The sequence below is a fragment of the Corylus avellana genome, chromosome ca1 (genome assembly GCF_901000735.1).
Source record: "Corylus avellana chromosome ca1, CavTom2PMs-1.0".
In the NCBI taxonomy this organism is placed as follows: Eukaryota; Viridiplantae; Streptophyta; class Magnoliopsida; order Fagales; family Betulaceae; genus Corylus; species Corylus avellana.
The window spans coordinates 49267483-49281414 of NC_081541.1; positions in this window are offsets into that span (position 1 = coordinate 49267483).

Sequence of the window (13932 nt, forward strand, 5' to 3'; positions counted from 1 at the left end):
GAAATACATTCACCAACATATATATGGTATTATGAACAGTTATCCAAGATAAAAGATTAAAATTCTGTTCATAAACAGAGATTGCAGCAAAAAGAGAAATAAATATTGTAGCTAGGAGAGAGGCCTATTTGGCTCTAACAAATCTAGAACACCAGTAAATAGCCTCACGATGACTAGTTATTCTAGCTTCCTTTCTATCACAATGTTGTACTGGATGCCTTGAGAAACATGAAAATATACAATGAAGCCATGTGGTTAAGCTGTTAAATTTCATGTCATGTGTATTGTTAGAGCGATGATGGTACTGGGCAACATAAAAATGTAAAACTCAACACTTATTATATCAGTCACTAAAATGTAGGCTATTATGTAACAATCTACATGACACTTGTCAAGTTTACAAATTAACGTGGTAATTCACGTGATACTTATTTTCATAAAAAACACATTATCACATAAGTTTAAAAGCGAATTCCTCGAGCATTTTCCTAATTTTGTGGAATTCAAAAGGAGATGCTTTTAGATGACTCAATGCAATTTGTATCCGCAAATGGTATGCACAATTGAATAATGTTGATGATAGTATTCCAAGAGGTGATGGTGTAGCAGTCCGAGAGATGATAATCTGCAAAAAAAGGAAATAGCATAAGAGCTTGTCAGGGTGTTCCGGTGGGGGATATTTCTGATGCCCAAGTCAATTAATGATTCGAAAGAAGGAAAGTTAGTGGGAAAAATAGCTTGAGAGTGATTAATCCAAACACTTGGTTGAAGCTTCCCTTTTATAGGCATTAAGTAGTAGTTAGTGTTCCTTGATTCTTGACCCTACGTTCCCGAGGATCTACTGTGCGTAATGCTAGAAAAGTGGATCATGGGATTGTGGGCCAACTCTTGATCATGGGATCGTGGAGTTGGTCGATGGCTCGGCCACGTTCATATAGAACGTGACTCCCGCTTTATTTTCTGGCACGTCTACACGTGGCTCGGTTCAGCGCTGAAAGCTTGACCACATTCTTTGGTGAACATGGCATCTCTTAAAAAAAACGATAACCTTCTTTTCCTGTTTTACCCTTGGTGGGCTGATTTAATATTGGCCTTGTGGTGGGCTTGTATGATGTGAATAATCATTGGGGGCCATTGAGTATTTGTGGCTGATCTATTACCTAACAAAAAAACGTGGGAATGCTAACAATTGGGTTATACAATTGTAAGTAATATGGGCAATGTAAACTTGGAACAATGAAATTAGCCAGCTTTAATCATTCTTTGGTTGACCAATGGGTATTTGTGTAATATTATATACTTATGTACCAAACCCAATATGGATATATGGTGGATTGAATGTGTGAGGCTTAAAGTCAACGATTTTCTTTTTTCAAATCTTATATTTTTTCTTCTTGAACTAAATGGTAGAAATGGGCCACTCAATGGATGAATTATTGTTCCCCGCCAACTCTTTTCAAAGTCAAGCAAGCCTGATGTCACCACCTTTGCATTGTGGCTTTCTACTCAGAGTCTGAATCATTTGCTAACACTTTCTCCATTCACTCTTTTATGTTACATTTTCAAAATATTAATATTAATAAATAATTCAAAAAACAAAATTTATCACGTCAAAATATATTTTCTAAAATAAAATAAAACACTTTCTAAAAAGTATTAACAAACGAGAACTTATGGATAAGCAGGAAAAATACTCTCAGCCATATGTTGGGAGATTGACAAATTCTGACTTTTTTATTTTTTATTTTTTTAAATAGTCATAGATTTGCCATATGGCCCATATCTATGTTTGAAATTGATGTGTCCCCCACTAGGTTTTGACCATTTCACCACCCACCCTTTTTTTTTTTTTTGGGTGGCTCGGGGAATTGAAAAAAGTGAATTGGATTGCGACTTTGTAATTATGATGCAAGGGAAAGGAAGCTAAGCAACCATTTTTTCCTTTTTCAATAAAATGTGATACTTGGATTTTTCCTTTTTTGAATTTTAATTTCTTTATATTTTTTTTAACTCATTTAGTCTAAAATCATTTAAAACTACCTATGTAGCATTAATCTCGTTAGTTCATTATTGCAACATGGTATCAGATTCACTTTTTTTGTGGCCTTCAATGTCATTAACGTTTTTAGGTGTTCTCTTCAACAATCTCATTGTTCCGCTATATCCACCTGGCACGCTCCTCGATTCGTCACCCCAGTAGGTTAGATTTGGTGCGCTGATCTGATAACTGCCTAAGTGGGCTCATTTTTCTTTTTATTTTTATTTTTTATATTTGGCCCGTCGTCGGCTCCTTTTGAAGTTTGACACATTATCAGCCCTGGCCCGTTGTAGGCCCCTTTTGAAGTTTGGCTCATTGTCAGCCCGGGCCCGTTGTCGGCCCCTTTTAGAGTTTTGGCCCATTGCCGGCCATTTTGCATCTGCATTCAGGAGTCACATGCCGCCGTCGCTGGCTGCCCCGCCAGCCTCTATCTCTTCCAGTAGTCACCACCATCTATGGCTCGTTCCCGGCCTCCGCCACCGCTGTTATCATTGTTTCTGATTTCAAACTCAAGGTTCCAGAATATTCCACCTTGAGTTTGAGGGGGAATGTTATAATATATGGAAAATATATAATATTTTCCGTATATTCCATAATTATGCTAATATCAAATATTGTCTATTTATGGGTTGATTGTAATCAAATCAAGGAAATTTGATTACAATAATTGTATTTAAACATTACTCTATAAATATGGACCTTGGTATTGTAGACAAATAAAAAAAAAAATGTTAATGAGCACAATGTAGCCTTTAGGGGTATTCCGAGTGGTGGATGTAGGTGTCACCAAACCACCTGCAAAATTATTTGTGTTCATTTTCTCTATATTGCTTTTGCTTATTTTCGCATTATCATTTTTTCAACGAATTTTAGGAAAACTTTAAATTGACTAGTTTTCTTAGAGTGATAGCATAAATGTGGTTAACACTTTTCTCTGGATCGTTACAACACCTTCATTGGCTTTGCTTTGAACTGTCCCAAGTGTAATATTGATCAACTTCTTTTTACCAAAATTATAGGCAATATATGAACCAATTCCTTTTTATTAACCATATATATAAACAAGCTCAAATAATATTCTAACCAAGAGGGAAAAAAAGTTATATTATATATTCACAATCAAGTGATTAAAATATTGATCAACACAAGTTTGAGAAAAATCGACACCTTGTGATCTAAGAAAGAAATAAAAGTGGTTTTTTAAAAAATAAAATAAAATAAAAGTAAGAAGATGTATTTTATTTTTTATGAAACAGAAAAGGAGAAAAGAAGCCTGGTGGATTTGGTCGGTTGTAGGAAATAATTCATTATGCAGAATAGTCGGTTCACATTTTTCTGTCCATAATTTTTATTATTTTTTTTATTTTTTTAAGATATGTGGTTCATAATTGATTATTACTTCAATAGTGAAAATTCATGACATTTGGCAGGATTGGAACTTTTAAAGCAGAAAATGCCATATGCACCTCAGCTTTCATTGTTACTATATATTTTATATGTTTGTGGGGTGAGGGGTGGTGATGATTTCGATTTTTTAAATTATCAGTCTTTGCTTGTTATCTCAAAAATCAAATTTTTGAACGGTTGGATTGAAGTGCTGCAGGCTAGCAGCCGACAGAAAACCTCTAATGCTAAAGTCAGTAAATTTGTCGAGAAAATATAATTGAGAGAATTTTAGGGTAGAAGAAGCTATTATCTTATTTGGGATGATCCCTCCTTTATATTAGACTTCTAATTAATCATTAATGATACAGATAAAGATTAGTACTAGATAGGCTTAAAGGTTTAATAGTTGAATTTATGATTGGATCATTTCAAATTAGAATTATGATTAATTAGGAGTCTTGTCAATTTAGGAGTCATCTTGTATTTATTTAAAGATATTTTGTGATGAATGAAAGAAGAAAAAATATTTGTGAAAGTTGTGGTATTCTCCCGCCCTAAGTGAAGTATTGTGGTATTTCCTACCCGAAATAGTTAATATTATCAATATATTTTTGTTATTAGTTGTGGGTATCAATCACAACAAGTTACCAACAAAACAAGAAGAAAATTATTGAAGTGGCGCCAGTCAGCAGCCAATAGGAAAACTTTTGATACTAAAGTCAATAAATTTGTTGAGAAAATAGAATAGAGAGAGTTTTATGGTATATATTTTAACTCTTACAATCTCATAAGTTTATAATATATGTACATACCCAAACACTCAATGAAAGTATCCCTAATATCATAGATCAAATCCTTGTAAAAGATAGTGCAGAGAAACTCTCTTTCTCTCTTTTTCTCTTTTATATAATACAATATTATTATTATTATTATATATGTGTGTGTGTGACGTGCTTTAAACTAATTATCTAACTAGTGTTGATCAGATTCAGTAGTACAATAATATATTGAAAAAAAATAATCAAAATAATATATGTGGTCATGATAAAGTAAAAGTATTATTCTAATACAGTCGGCAAAAGGCATTTAGCAGTGAAGAATTTTGAAAGGAATGATCGGTGATAATTTTGGTTAAAGAGTGTTTAAAAATATGGGAGAGAGAACCTTTTGAGAAATTTTTTTGCGTTAAGTCAAAATCGTGGGCTACTGCATCTTTTTGCATCTTAATTAAGACATATTACAACTTTTGAAAGGGTTGTTTTATCCCTTTCCAAGGGACACCTCCCACGACAACCTATCACCCATGGAAGATAATTGAATATATGGGGATATACATTATTATAGTGTGATTACTTCATATAATAGTTAGTGCATGATAAGATTTTTAGTTAGATATGATTGACCCTAATACCAAAATTTTGCCATATGCCAACTCTCATATGTAAAACCTACAGATCGGAGTCAGCTCGTGACATGGCCCACCTCCTCATGGTACTAGATCTTTGGACTTGTCATATGAGTCGATTTGGGGAAGTTTGAACTCAAACGGAGGGCCAATTCCGTGGCCTTATTCGTGGAAGGGAGATCATATCCCTAGAGGATGTTGTCGACGGATAACCAATGTTTTTCATTGGCCTTCTTAATGATCTCTGTAAACTTAGGTTTCAAGTCATGCACTCGACTACCTTCAGTTGGGTGTTCCAGTTTATTAAGCTTGGACTCTTGTTGGGCTGATGGTGGACGAATCCTTTCCACATTATTTCTTATGATGCTCTTACGATCTTCGTCATTTCTCCATACTCATTAAATTACTTATGGGTGTAAAAAAAGAAAAAAATGGAAAAGTGAGAATATGTATTAGGTCTAGTGATTGCTATTCATTACCTAGGGCTGTTAATTATAGTCATAATGTATGTTAGATCTTTTCGCCTATATTCTATTTATTTTAAAAATGAGAGAGTTTTTCTCTAAACTGAGTTGGAGAAAATTTTTTCAACCTATTCTATAAAAATGACATGTGTCATCTACATGTGAGAAACACATGCTTTTTTTAATTGCAAGAACAAAGTTTGAAGAAATTTTATTTAAAAAGAATGGACTTCTCACATGTAGATGACACATGTTTTTTTTATAGAATAGGTTGGAGGAATTTCCTCCAATCCAGTTTGGAGGAAATCTCTGTCCTGTTAAAAATACAGAAAAAAAAAATGAAAATATTCAAGATTATTTATAATACTTTGATAATCAATCTTCAACATTTAATAGGGCCAAAAAAATCTTGGACATGCATTAATATTGGACCCACGAATCCTTTTAATGTGCCAAGTTGTGCAGAAGAACAGATGTTTGTATATGATTGAACTTATGAAACATAGGTATGGTGATAAAGATGTCAGTCTCGATCAATCAAAACACTTAAAAGTATCATAGTTACACTTCCCAAACAGATATTTTGCGCCTCTTTTTTTTTTTTTTTTGCAATGACCACAAGGCTTTATTTGGCAGTCTTTTTTTTCTTTTTTTCTTTTTTTCTTTGTCATGCATCATTTCCAAAAAAATTAAAATAAAAACATTCTAACTTTTTCGACTTTTTATTACTATTCAAATAAAAAAATTATTACAAAACAAAACTGTTTCACTTTTACATACCAGTTTTCACTTTTTTTACACCAAACTTTTTTTTTTCCCACACCAATCTACATTAACTACAGTATTTAAGAAAAAGGCTTTGCCAAACAAAGCCAATTCCTTCGATTTCTTCTTGAAGCCTTCGGTTTCATAAAGAAAAGTAAAGCAGCATAAATTTGTAAACCGTTTCTCCCCTACCAAAAATTTAGGTATACATATAGTGCTTACTTTTCTTTAATTTAGTTGATTACCTAATTTAGGAATAGTATTTTTTTTAAAAAAAAAAAAAAATTATAATAGGAAAAATTCAGTCTATTAATAAAATGGCAGGGAGCCAGGAGGAAACAAAAAATTTGGCTCGGATTGTTAATATGTTTTGGGAGGATTTTTTGTTTTAAAAGTTTGAAAAAGCATTATGTTGTGGCGTAAATGTGACTATTTTCACCTTAATTTCATTTTCTAACTTCTTTCTCTCATATAATTTGAATGATGTGTTGATCATAATTATTATGAGACTGTCATACAAAATGTTATCTAAACACATGTTATCGTGCTAATTAAATGAACATTGAAGTTTCATTGCACTGGCAAAGTGTGACTGAATTGATATAAAATGACTAAAGATACTGTTTTATAATATAGTGCTTTGATGTTTACAAATTTGAAAACAGAGAGATGAGAAAAAGGGTAAGATATTGGAGGAAACTAATTTTTCTCTTGAATATGAAATAAAGAGGGCATTTCCGCTTAATGAAGAATAATATAAAGGTTTGTACTCTACATTTCATTAAGCTAACATTGATGTTTATCTTTTTATTGTTTCAATAATATTGATGTTTATGATAAGGATATGACAATGGTTGATGAATACTTTTATTATCTTCTTTTTTCTAACATTAAATAAATGGGTAATATTAAACATGATCATGAATCTATTGGATGTAATCTGAGATATCTATTGGATGTAATCTAAGATTAAGGGATAATGATTTAAAATACTCAAAACAACTTTAGAGTTAAATGGATAATAATATTCCCATTATCGTTACTGTCTTCTTATGATGTTTTGCAATTATATTTAATTTATAAGTAATGCTACAAGTCCCTTTTGTGGCGTTCCAAAAATAATGTAGCTCTTAAAATCATTATTGGATTCGTGATTGATCATTATTGAATTTTGATCAAATAGTGATTTTAAGAGCCACATCATTCTTGGAGGACACAAGAGTGACACCAGAGAGACTTGTAGAATTACTCTTAATTTCTACTTTATTCCATCCCTTTTCTCTTATCAGTTTGTTTTGGTGTAAAATGTTGTGTCATAAACTGTTTTCATCGGAAGACATGTTTTATTTTTGGGAAAAAATGATTATTTTCCACAGTTTGTTTGCAAATTTGAAAATTGTTCAAAAAATATTTTTTTAATGTTTAGTTCATATGAAAAATTACCTAATATTTTTTATATCTCTAATAGCTTATTTGGTTTGAGATTAACAAATTGGTCATTGATCAATTAACCTTTGTTTTTTTGTTTTTTTTTTACATTTAGTTCATATGAAAAATCACCAAATATTTCCAACATCATTAATAGCTTATTTGGTTTGAGATTAACAAATTGGTCGTTGATCAATTAAACTATCTTTTTTTTTTTTTTTTTAACTTTTTGTAAGTAAGTTATTACCATTTCCAATCTTCAACGTTTTACCAAGGAAAATTAGGAAATTGGTTCATTTGGGGTCACATGAATAAATTATAAGATAAAAAGCACGTACCACCCATTTAGTTTCTTTATTCCCATTTCTTTTCTCATCTTCCAAAGAAGTCGAGGCATGAGAATGGCATGAAAGGCAATGCCACAAGCTCAATCTTTCTCTCTGGTACAAAATTATTTTATGATTTTTTTTTTCTCTCTCAGAAATTAATACTTGTAAGTAAAGCGTTCGATTGACATTAAAAATATAGAGAAAATTAATGTATTAATTAAGAAGCTATTTATCTCTCTCAAATATTAATTATTAATTTGTTGACTACAATGTCAAAATTGTAGTTATATATATATATGTGAATGAATGAGAACAAGTCATTTTACACGGAATCTCAATACAGGTGTTTACTTGCACTACAAAAGAAATAAAACAACTGTATTCAAATCTAAGCAAACATATGTAGACCTGTCAATTTTCAACATGATCTAGAAATTTTACATGAATTTAATATAAAATTAACGGATTAGGGTTGAAGTGTCCTATGTGTTTAAGTAAATGAGTTGAGTTAGAGTTTATCTATATATGTCTTAACATGATCCGAACCTGATATGCGACATTAATGCTAGTCAGTTTTTACACTACCTATTTATTTATATACTCCTACTTCAAAATGAGATAGAAATAAGATTTTCCTTAATAATAGGAGAAAAAGAAGGATTTCTGGACAGAGATTGCTTACTACAGAACAGTAAGTTGCCTTCCTGCCAAGTAAAATCTTTAATGCGAAAAAAGTCATTTTCAGATTTTTCTTTTTCCCTGCCCATATAAACTACATAGCTAAAAACATAAGGCCTATTTTCTTCATAAATACTTAATAAAACACAAGAAACTTGGTGGGGAAGGCAATCTTGAAAATTTGCAAAGCCAACATAGGGTACTAGTGTATCACATAATAGTGTTAGATCACATGTCATAGCAGTGCAATCCTCTTTGCCAGATCATGCCGCCACCTCATTTGTTAAAGGGTATCAAGCTCAATGTCCTCTGGTTTAGCGATCGAGCGCAAGTCGTATGCGTTCGAGCGCAAGTGGTGGTGCAGGAACTCAACATCTCGTTGGTTCAATGATCGAGCGCAAGTCGTATGCGCTCGATCGCAACTACACAGATATCAGCAGCAATGCAACTCACGATCAAGTTCCTTGTACAGCAAGGAAAGAAGATCAAACCGTGGCTGACAAGACACTAAGGGATTCTACAGATTTGTGTAGATATGTCGTGACATCACTTTACGAATATCTTTGTATTTTAGATTTGCATAGACTTATATTATTCTACACCAATGTAATTAGCCTATTTAAGCTAGACTGTAACTTCAGTTTGAGATTATTGAATACACGAGAAATTCCTTGAGCAAATATCCTTCTTCTTCTTCCTCTTAATTCTCAAAATATTTTAAATAGATCCTACATATTGGAGGAGTACTATTGATGCAAAAACTATTGGTGCGGTTAGATTAAGAAATATACATACATACATATAGGTTTCAGATGTACATATATATTGCAAGATGTACATATATATTGTAAGAGTATTTTGGTAATTTTCAGCTTTTCGTTGCTTAGTTTGAGAGTTAGTAGTCATTTGGTTCTAAATCTAGTTTAGGTTCAGATTAAACCTTCTTTAACCTTGTGATCTAAGAAAGAAATAAAAGAGGTTTTTTAAAAAAAAAAAAAAAAGTAAGAAGAAGTATTCTATTTTTTATGGAACAGAAAAGGAGAAAAAAAGCCTCTATTTTTTATGGAACAGAAAAGGAGAAAAGAAGCCTGGTGGATTTGGTCGGTTGTAGGAAATAATTCATTATGCAGAATAGTCGGTTCACATTTTTCTGTCCATAATTATTATTATTTTTTATTTTTTAAGGTAAGTGGTTCATAATTAATTATTACTTCAATAGTGAAAATTCATGACATTTGGCAGGATTGGAACTTTTAAAGCAGAAAATGCCATATGCACCTCAGCTTTCATTGTTACTATATATTTTATATGTTTGTGGGGTGAGGGGTGGTGATGATTTCGATTTTTTAAATTATCAGTCTTTGCTTGTTATCTCAAAAATCAAATTTTTGAACGGTTGGATTGAAGTGCTGCAGGCTAGCAGCCGACAGAAAACCTCTAATGCTAAAGTCAGTAAATTTGTCGAGAAAATATAATTGAGAGAATTTTAGGGTAGAAGAAGCTATTATCTTATTTGGGATGATCCCTCCTTTATATTAGACTTCTAATTAATCATTAATGATACAGATAAAGATTAGTACTAGATAGGCTTAAAGGTTTAATAGTTGAATTTATGATTGGATCATTTCAAATTAGAATTATGATTAATTAGGAGTCTTGTCAATTTAGGAGTCATCTTGTATTTATTTAAAGATATTTTGTGATGAATGAAAGAAGAAAAAATATTTGTGAAAGTTGTGGTATTCTCCCGCCCTAAGCGAAGTATTGTGGTATTTCCTACCTGAAATAGTTAATATTATCAATATATTTTTGTTATTAGTTGTGGGTATCAATCACAACAAGTTACCAACAAAACAAGAAGAAAATTATTGAAGTGGCGCCAGTCAGCAGCCAATAGGAAAACCTTTGATACTAAAGTCAATAAATTTGTTGAGAAAATAGAATAGAGAGAGTTTTATGGTATATATTTTAACTCGTACAATCTCATAAGTTTATAATAGATGTACATACCCAAACACTCAATGAAAGTATCCCTAATATCATAGATCAAATCCTTGTAAAAGATAGTGCAGAGAAACTCTCTTTCTCTCTTTTTCTCTTATATAATACAATATTATTATTATTATTATTATTATGTATGTGTGTGTGTGACGTGCTTTAAACTAATTATCTAACTAGTGTTGATCAAATTCAGTAGTACAATAATATATTGAAAAAAAATAATCAAAATAATATATCTAGTCATGATAAAGTAAAAGTATTCTAATACAGTCGGCAAAAGGCATTTAGTGAAGAATTTTGAAAGGAATGATCGGTGATAATTTTGGTTAAAGAGTGTTTAAAAATATGGGAGAGAGAACCTTTTGAGAAATTTTTTTGAATTAAGTCAAAATCGTGGGCCACTGCATGTTTTTGCATCTTAATTAAGACATATTACAACTTTTGAAAGGGTTGTTTTATCGTTTTCCAAGGGACACCTCCCACAACCACCTATCATCCATGGAAGATAATTGAATATATGGGGATACAAATTATTATAGTGTGATTACCTCATATAATAGTTAGTGGATGATAAGATTTTTAGTTGGATATGATTGACCATGGTACCAAAATTTTGCCATATGTCAACTCTCATATGTAAAACCTACAAATCGGAGTCTACTCGTGACATGGCCCACCTACTCATGGCCCTATGGTGTGAGTAAGAAGAAGGAAGTTCTCTAAAGATGCATGTGAGCCGTGTACGTTTCGATATGGTTTACTAGATCTTTGGACTTGTCATATGGGTCAATTTGGGGAACTTTGAACTCAAAGGGAAGGCCAATTCCGTGTCCTTAATTGTGAAAGGGAGATCATATCCCTAGAGGATGTTGTCGACGAATAACTAATGTTTCTCGTTGGCCTTCTTAATGATCTCTGTAAACTTAGGTTTCAAGTCATGTATCGGAGCATGCACTCGGCTACCTTCTGTTGGGTGTTCTAGTTTATTAAGCTTGGAATCTTGTAGTTGTTGGGGTGATGGTAGACGAGTCCTTTCAACATGATTTCCTATGATGCTCTCGCGATCTTTGTTATTTCTCCACACTCATTAAACTACTTATGAGTAAAAAAAATTAAAAAAAAAAAAAAAAAATTTAAATTTAATTTTTTTAAAAAAAAAATGAGAAAAAGTGAGAATATGTATCAAGTGATTGCTATTCATCTTGATGTACCAAGGGCTGTTAATTATAGTCATAATGCTTTTCGCCTATATTCTATTTATTTTAAAAATGCAGGAAAAAAATTGAAAATATTTAAGATTATTTACAATACTTTGATAATCAATCTTCAACATTTAATAGGGCCAAGAAAATCTTGGACATGCGGTAATATTGGACCCACAAATCTGCCAAGTTGTGCAAAAGAGCAGATGATTGTATGTGATTGAACATTATGAAGCATAGTTGTAATCGTGATAAAGATGTCAGTCTCAATCAATCAAAATACTTAAAGTATTATAGTTACACTTCCCAAAAAGATATTTTGCACCTTTTTTTATTTATTTATTTATTTGGCAATGACCAATTCCTTCGATTTCTTCTAGAAGCCTTCGGTTTCATAAAGAAAAGTATAGCAGCATAAATTAGTAAACCGTTTCTCCTCTACCAAAAATTTAGGTATAGTGCTTACTTTTCTTTAATTTAGTTGATTACCTAATTTAGGCATAGTTTTTTTAATTTTTTTTTTTTTTTTTTTACAATTATAATAGGACAAATCCAGTCTATTAATAAAATGGGTTGGAGGAAACAAAAAATTTGGCTCTAGTTGTTGATATGTTTTGGGAGGATTTTTTTGTTTTAAAAGTTTGAAAAAGCATTATATTGTGACTATAATATTTTCTATGTTGAGCCAAAAATAATAATAATAATAATAATAATAATAACATTTTCTATGTGGGGTCCAAACCTATATATATATATATAATCCCTTTATATGTGTGTGCAAATTTATTTAAAGTATAAGATTCTCATATGTATTTTTAAAAAGGAAAATGCTAGATGTTTTTTTAGTATTTTTTTTGGTGTCTTCTCAATTATGATGTTACTTTTAAAATCACCAATAGATTATAAATTAATTATGATAATCTTAAATTCAACGATAATTTTAAAAGCTACTTGAGAGGATATCAGAAGAACACTAAAAAAGCGCATAGCATTTCCCAAAATCTAATTTAAAAGAATTTTATCCATCTAAAATTAAGGTGTTACATTTTAATTAGTACTAAAAAGATAAGCCTAGTTCTTATTAATGCCCACCTTTTAAGTTTCTCTCACATCACTAATTAATTTCACTACTAATATCTTTATTTGGGCATAACATATGCTAAATAAAATACGTAAAAAGGTCAGAATTGATGAATAGGGGCATGTTAAAAAAGAAAAGTCATGAGATAGAATTGTGAGACGGAACAAGTACGTTTACAAAAGTACAGTTAGATAAAAATACGTCAATAAAAGTATGTATTTTTTTCATTACTTTGTCCCGAGTACATCCAACTAATGGGGACTAAAAGAAAAGAAGAGAAAAGCTATGAGATAGATTTGTCATTGGCAGGGGTCATAGTACAAAAATTGATATTTTCATAACGGTATTCAAAATTCTTGGGGTTACCATGGACCCCAACACAAAGGGTAGGTCCGCCCCTGGTTGTGGCGTAAATGTGAAATTAGTTTTGATTATTTTGTAAAAACTAACTTTCACCTTAATTTCATTTTCTAACTTCCTTCTTTCATATAATTCGAATGATGTGTTGGTCATAATTATTATGAGACTGTCATACAAAATGTTATCAAAAAGCATGTTAACATGCTAATTAAGTGAACATTGGAGTTTCATTGCACAGGCGAAGTGGGACTGAATTGATATAAAATGACTGAAGATAGTGTTTTATAATATAGTGCTTTGATGTTTACAAATCTGAAAACATAGAAATGAGAAAAATGGTAAGATATTGTAGGAAAATAATTTTTCTCTTGAATGTGATTCTATGAAATAAAGAGGGGTTGATAAAAAACAATATAAAGGTTTGTACTCTACATTTCATTCGGCTACTATTCATGTTTATCTTTTTTAATAATATTGATGTTTATGACACGGATATGACAATGGTTGATGAATACTTTTATTATCTTCCTTTTTTTTTTCTTTTTTTTTTTCATTAAATAAATGGAGAATATTAAACATGATCATGAATCTATTCGATGTAATCGAAGATTAAGGGATGATGATTTAAAATATTCAAACAACTTTAGAGTTAGATAATAATATTTTCATTATCGTTATTACCTTGTTATGATGTTTTGCAATTATATCTAATTTTTTAGTAATACTACAAGTATCTCTTGTGTCACTTTTATGTTCCTCCAAAAAATGATATGGCTCTTCTCACCAATGGGTTCA